This window comes from Neopsephotus bourkii, unplaced genomic scaffold (genome assembly GCF_033783945.1).
Source record: "Neopsephotus bourkii isolate Nb327-2 ecotype Australia unplaced genomic scaffold, CSIRO-AGI_Nbou_v1 NB_972, whole genome shotgun sequence".
Lineage (NCBI taxonomy): Eukaryota > Metazoa > Chordata > Aves > Psittaciformes > Psittacidae > Neopsephotus > Neopsephotus bourkii.
This window is the reverse complement of record NW_026901466.1, coordinates 18719-26211: the sequence shown is the minus strand read 5'-3', so window position 1 is coordinate 26211 and position 7493 is coordinate 18719. Positions and strand designations below refer to the sequence as shown.

General features: G+C 47.7%; 1 long non-coding RNA gene across 1 annotated transcript; it reads right to left on the bottom strand.

The window, feature by feature from the left end:
- Positions 1–1461: 1461 nt before the first annotated feature.
- LOC133215381 (uncharacterized) lies at positions 1462–3701 on the bottom strand. Its single transcript, XR_009726402.1, has 3 exons — positions 3589–3701; positions 3104–3190; positions 1462–2661 (listed from the first exon to the last, which is right to left on the bottom strand). It is a non-coding gene; the product is annotated as an uncharacterized LOC133215381 (long non-coding RNA).
- Positions 3702–7493: the final 3792 nt, after the last annotated feature.

The following is a 7493-nucleotide window of genomic DNA, read 5'->3' as shown; positions in this document are numbered from 1 at the left end:
GCACATGCCTGGGAAAGCATCCCCCAAACGAGTCTGAAATTGGACCTCATCATCATCATCATCATCACCACATGAGGTGCAGCAGCTATGTCCCACACAGAGAGCAGGCTCGGCAGGTCACCAAGGTGCAGTCAGGTGCTCAGAAGGATGGTCTGTGTTATAGTCATTGGACTCTTGCTCAGGGAACCCACTGCCTGTGTACTCACTCTCATTTTCTCCTCACTGTCCTCAGGATTTAAGAGGAACTCTCAGAGAATCCTTTTTTTTTTTTCTTCATTGTTTTTTGTTCTTGGAGCATACTCCTGCAAAATACCCAGCAAAAATAGGTAAATACCCCGTCAAAATAAATTGGACACTGCACTGTCCAAAGTCCTCAAAGTCTTCTTGTCTAGGATGGATCCAAACTGGAGCCGTAGGCACTGATGCCTGGACATTTTCCTGTCCGTGGTCTATCTAGACACATCTCTGCACCTCTCTTCTCTTGCTGTGACTCAGCCAGGGCTGGTAAATAAAACCCAATTAGGGATTAAGCATCAGAGCAGCACAGCACAAGGATGGCCCCTACCCCAGGCAGCTCACAGCCTGGGATCTTTAGCTCCCAGCCTGGTGAAGCGACAAAAAATGACTCATTAAAAAATCACTTTAATTGCCTTGCCAGTGGATTGCACAAACTCCAGCCAATGCTTGAGGTTAAAAATGAATTACGCCTTAAAACAGCAAATTCTCTTCCATTCCTCCCACTTCCACCTTAAATTTTAATGGTGTCATAGTAAGGGGCAAACCAGACGCAGCCAGTCCTCCAGCTCTTGTACCCAGCTCCTCTCCAAGGACCAGGCTCAGCTCCACTGGGTTTGCTCCACCATGGGCTCCCATTGCAGGCACCCAGTCTGTTTCGGGACACATCAACCACCCAGACTGCTGCCTACATGCAATTAAGACAGTTATGAAGTTGATATTCTTCATGCCAGAAGGAGTCTTAATCAGGAGAGGAAGACTGAGAGGATGCAACCATGCACCATAGTCCTGCAGAGCCGTGGGAAAATCTGCTCTATCCCACATGGGGCTTATGCTACTCAGATATTGCCCAGCTCTTCGTGTGCAGGTTGTCCATCACTCTTCTGTTGGAAAAAACATGTAAACAGGAGATAACCTGTTGGAGGAAGTCCAGAGGAGGCCACAGAGATGCTGCGAGGGCTGGAGCAGCTCTGCTCTGGAGCCAGGCTGAGAGAGCTGGGCTGGGGCAGCCTGGAGAAGAGAAGGCTCCTGAAGGGGAGACCTTAGAGCAGCTCCAGTGCCTAAAGGGGCTGCAGGAAAGCTGGAGAGGGGCTTGGGACAAGGGCCTGTAGGACCAGGCCAAGGGGAATGGCTTGAACCTGCCCACGGGGAGACTGAGCTGAGCTCTTAGGCAGAAGCTCTTCCCTGTGAGGGTGCTGAGGCGCTGGCACAGGGTGCCCAGAGAAGCTGTGGCTGCCCCATCCCTGGCAGTGTTCAAGGCCAGGTTGGACACAGGGGCTTGGAGCAAGCTGCTCTAGTGGAAGGGGTCCCTGCCCATGGCAGGGGTTGGAGCTGGATGAGCTTTAAGATCCCTTCAACGCAAACCAGTCTGGGATTTGTTGATTCTATGACAGATACCAAAGCCCAAACAGCACCTCACTGAAGCACAAGTACAGCACTGCCTGACCGCTGCCTGCTACACGTGGATCATCTGAACTGGCACAACCCTGCTGCCCATTAAGAGCTGGGTGCCTAGAAGGGAGCAGGGAGTGAGACAGCAGCTTCATGGCAAAATTGGGAGTTTGCTGATGGTTCAGACCAGTTTGCACCATTTTAAAATCTGATGCTTTAAATGCAGACCTAGAGCATCATCCCACCCTATGCTTCATTGAGAGCAACCCAGTGAGGGTCCTCTGTACCAGCTTGGGGTCTAGACCATCGGTGCCCCTCATTTAGTCAAATATTGCTTTGAAATATCCCTTCTGCTCTACACAGAGTCCTAAAAGAATGATCAGGATGGAGCAAACCACTGCCTTCATCCCTTTCTTCTCTTCTGGCTCCAGCAGGCAGTAAGATATCCATTTTGCAAAAGGAATCATGCCAAGAAAACCTGGCTGAGTGGTTTGGTTTGGTTTGTAAGACTCAAGTCTTGGAGACTCTTTCAGTATTTATTGCTCAAAAAAATGCTTATGTTTCTAAAGCATTTTTCAGATATTACAGTACTTTGCTGGAATAAAGGAAAGCTGACAAAGATATTATGGCGATAAAGATTACTTTTACTGTCTGACTAGTAGCAGACACATGAGATTTATTTATTCAGGTAGAAGAAGTCAGTGTAGGAGATGAGCTTAGATTCTGGAATACAGGTCCAAATCATTGGGATATTTGCTGACTCCGTGGAGGATGGGTATCCTGCATCCCAACATGGGATGTCCTGCATTAAAAGCAGCATCCCCAACCCCTTCCAAGGCCTGCAGGACTCCGTCCTCCTCAGTCTCTAATGAAATGAAATGGGTGAGATGAGCAAAACTACCAACTCATTCTCCTCTGTAGGGATAAAGGAGTTTTCCAGACTTTGCTGTGATGGTTCTTCCCCAGCTGTTCAGCTACTGCATTGATCCTGCGGCTGCCCCAGGGATCTGCTGGAGCACACCACGTTTTTCTGTACTGAAAAGATGTTGCAAGCATTATAATAGGAATTTCCTTCAAACTTCCTCCCTCCTTCCAGAACCACTCTGCCCATTTTGCTGTGTTTAAGGAGCAGGCAATTACCTTTCCAGTTCACAGATACTAATATTTTTTCACCCTTAGACACATCTTTCTAACAGATGAGATCATGGCATTTCTAATGACTTAAGGAGACAAAGGACTCTAAAAGCCTTCCCCAATGCACAATTGCCTCCCTGCTCTCCGCACACACAAGATAATGAGGCTTTTCAAGTGCTGTGATAAGACTCCTTCCTACCATTACCGATTAGTGCCACTAACAATCTTGTTTGTGTCTCCACCACCTCACCCAGCTCAGCAAAGAGCTTTCTGCAGCATTTACACTGTGTTAATCAGCTGGTATTTGACACAAACCTGAGGTGGCTTGTGCTGAGCTGCTCACCTGCCTTAACATCAGGGATGCAGCGATGCAACTGAATCTCCAGGCAAAGCTGATGGGGCACACAGATGGCACAGACGTCTGTCGTGCCTGAAATCAAGCAGAAGCAGGTATTTGGGGAATTTCTGTTTTCTCTTTAAATAGGCAGAATAAACAAACCCCTGTCTGGTAACAGGGGCAGATAAGGCTCAGGTGAAGGTGGGATGTGAGACAAGTCAAAAGGGTCAATAATATCAGCCACTGATCCTGTTTGGCGAACATAAAGCTCATTAAGGCGCCCTTTGAGGTTTCCCTGCCCCTTATTCAAGTGAGAAAGGAGATAACTCGGTGATGCCGTGTTAGGAGCCCCGCTCCTCTTCACTCCACAAGTATTTCTGCTTCACAAGGCTTCCCTTTAGGCTCTGCCCTACACCCACTTCCCCACCAGCTCCCTCTCCACCCATTCTCTGCTCCCAGTTTTCCTTAGCAAGACAAGAAGCCTTGCTTACCTGCACGGAAGCAGTGGCAGCCTGCTCCCTGCTCCCTGCCTTACTAGAGACATGGAGTTATTTCTAATTCATGGAATTTCTGCACTTCTGACCATACTGAGCCTCGGAGATATCTGGAAGGAAACTAAGGCAGGCATGCATTAAAGGCTTTCTGAAGCTGACACAATCTCAAATAAAAATTAACAAAGAAACAGTTAGAAAGCAGAATTCCCAGAGAGAAAAAGAATTATAAGTTTTAAAAGAAATTATCTGAAATACTCCCTGGGTCAGCTTCCTTGCTTGTAGAAGAGATGTAAACCAGTTCAGTGTTCCACGCTGCAAAACTGACAGAAATGCAGAAACAACCTTGTTTCCTCTCTTCCCATTCTCCTTGAGCTCATTTTAATTGGAACTGCTCCCATCTGAATCAGATCCTGAGAAGCCCTGCACCTACCCTTTGTCCTTGAAGTCATTTTAAGCTGGGACCTATTTCCACATTCACATTTCCAGCCCTGCCTCCTCACAGCAGGCAAGGGTTTAATTTACCTTTACCCAAAGGCACTTTCTAATGGCTCAGAACTTTCCGTATCTCATGGGATGGGGCAGGGGGAGTTAATGGAGCACACACACAGCCCCAGCAAGGGCACAACCACTGGGAAGATATTCCACCTGGAGTGCAGACCTGATCCTGCCTGCATTTTCCTCTGCCTTCTCTCCTCCATAAACCCCTAGACCAGAAGCATGTGGTTTGGGGATAGGGATACCCTCAGCTCCTTCCAGAAGGATTGGCAGCATCACAGCCATAAAAATGGGAGATGGGGAAGGGGGAACAACTCCTTCTAGAAAGGCTCCTTGGTAGTTGATGTGCTGCATTCCCCCGCCCCCCCCCCCCTTCACTTATATGCAGGAACAAGCCTCTCTCAGGGTCCAGAGATGATCTGCAGTTCCCTTTAGGTAGGGATTATGGGCTTTGGAAGCCTCCAGAAAGAGGAAATTTGATTGGGCTTTTTATCTCAGTTTACATAGCTAATTGTTGAATAAGTATCAATTACCATGTAATTAATAGGGTTGTAAAATCAGGTGTAGCCCAAGAACTGACTCGTGCAAACAATCTGAGCAGCTGGAACAGATGGACACCGATTGTTATCAGCCCCGGGGAGTTGTTTGCTCTTTCCTGAATCTTGAGGGATCCTAAAATGAAGCTGGGATGCAGATGATCCTCTTCCCTGGGAAATTATATGGACTCCAAGTCTTCCACCACTCAGCCTGGAGTAAGACCTGTGGGTCTGTTCTCAGGAACAGCATCCCTGCCGGTGACCCAACAGACACACACATACCTGGGCAATGCTCCTCACACCACCAGGGAATGAAGGCTCACACCAGCACTCCAGAAAGCCTCTTCCTTGAGTGCCCCCTGCTCCTTCCCGTCCTCCCAGGAACGCCCCAAGGATAAGCACGCTAAGAGCCATGTAGCTCCGGGCTGCTGCAGCAGCGTGGGCTGGCCAGCTTCCTACAGAGATGACTGTTGTGTATAATATAGAAACTGAGCTGCTTGTTCCAAGCACAACCACGCTGGCTGCTTTTTAAAGACAGGCTTAGCTCAGATGTGAAGCGCTGCGGGAATAAGCAGCACTAATTCCCCCCACAGCCTCCAAGCCAGGGGAAGTTTTCAGCAGGGAGATTTGTGAGCTTGTCCCGCTCCTGACCCAGCTCCAGGGACAGGGTAATCCTGGCACCTTTCAGTAGGGCTGAAATAGGCTCCTGTAAATCCTCACATGGAATTCTGCCTGGAAAGCCTTCAAAGCAGATCGCTGTTTAACCTTGCCCTAGCAGAGATCATGGGAAACACACAGTAGCTTCCCGGTGCCAGGCTTGGGCTGCACCCATCAGCATTGTGCCTGCCTGGGAAGCGCAGCCTGGGAGGTTTGGAAGGTGCAGCTGTCAGTTAGGAGAGGAGTATGGAGACACTGAGGCACAAAAAAAGAGATCTGGTGCTTAAACATGCCAAACTAATGAAAAACGTATGAAGTACGTTTGGGACATACAGCAAATTATCTTCTGCAGTGGTGTCGAAGACACTCAAAGTCTATTTATTGGGCGTTTGCAGGTCCTAAGTAATGAGTTTTACTCTACGTGTTCAAGCACACTGGTGAAAGGAGGACAACATCTTAGAATCATCAAAAAATTGTTAGGGTTAGGGTATGGTATCACAGGAATCTGTGTCATAGGAATGATTAGGGTCTTGCTACTATTCAGATCATACATACACCTAGACAGGCAAATAAAAATACCACAACACAACTGATGAATAATCAATACCAAACCCAAGGAACACACTGATAAGTCTTCTGGATGAAAAACTGCTGCTAGCACATGGAGTAGCTCACGTTTCAACATTAATTGCCCAAGGAGCAGCAGCAGATCGACAAGACGAGGATGAAGCCAAAATGAACTGCCATGTCTAATGCAAGTCCTCTTCCATTATAGTTCTGTGCCAGTCACAGAAACCATGCCCAAAATAATGGCAGCAGTGTCTAAATTTAAAAGGGCCAATTTTAAAAAGCCCAAAGCAGTTAGCATCAATGAGAGTACACGACTTGCTTAAAGCATCTATCAATGACCTCACAAGTTACAAACCTTGAAAAGCAGCAGGAGTTAAGTTGTGAAATAAACATTCTGGGAAAAATGAGATGTGGAAACATGGTCTTTCTACAAGGCACAGAAGGGAAAAAGAAATGTCCAGGCATTAGTAACTGATGAGGACGTCTAAAAGAATCCATTAAATCTGAACAGCAAGCGGAATTAATTGTAAATTAAGGCACTTAAGCAGTCTAAGAATAGAGAATTAGATAGCTGCTAGATTCACTATTAGGTACCATGAGTAAAACTGGAAGCAGGTTCTGTGCTGCCGATGGGATGAACGGCTGCCGAAGAGAATGAGAAACTCAGTCTACAGCTTAACCGTGTGCCCCCCCCCCCAGCCATTGCGCAAAAGCAGGGTCTCAAAAACCTCCTGTATAACCTGTCTTAAAACTCCTCAATGACAGAGATTTCAGTATTGCCAAACAACTGCTAAGATAAAGCATTTTAAAACCAACCAGTGGAACGCAGGGAAGCTTTGTTTAGTGCAGTATTTTGGGAAAGGATGAGAGGCAAGAGGCAGGAGCAGCAGGCTACCTGTGGTCCACTCCAGCTAGGAACAGTGGGACAGAAATCTCAGGTACCTACATGAACTGGAGACTAAAAATACAATTCCAATCAGCCTGCTGAGTTTCCTGGAATTAGATCTATTTAAAACACTTTCTTCTTGTGACAGCTAACAGGGCTGCATGATGCAAGAGCCTCAACACAGAGTTTGTCCCCATTTCTTCAAAGCACATAATGTTTTGGGGATGAATCTCACACCAGGTATAATCATCGCCACACACGTTAGTATGACACTGCCCTTAGCATCACTGTTCGTGGGGCAAGACCAGAGAGGGAAGGCAGTACCCAAGCATGGTCCTCAGGGGTTTTTGTTACTGCTTAGTCTCATCTGATTCTTTGTAGGACTTTATTAAACCTGTAACACAGAGAAAACCCCCAGTAACTCATGGGTGGCTAGTTGATGGCACATTGTACAGAGACCCAAATCACCTCAGTGGAGGTTACAGTCCAACAGATCATGATTTCGTGTGGCCAGGTAATTGTGGAATCCCAGAGTCGTTTGTGTTGGAAGGGGCCTTAAAGTTCCTCCAGCTCCAACCCCTTCCACTGGAGCAGAGACCCCTTCCACTGGAGCAGCTTGCTCCAAGCCCCTGTGTCCAGCCTGGCCTTGAACACTGCCAGGGATGGGGCAGCCACAGCTTCTCTGGGCACCCTGTGCCAGCGCCTCAGCACCCTCACAGGGAAGAGCTTCTGCCTAAGAGCTCAGCTCAGTCTCCCCT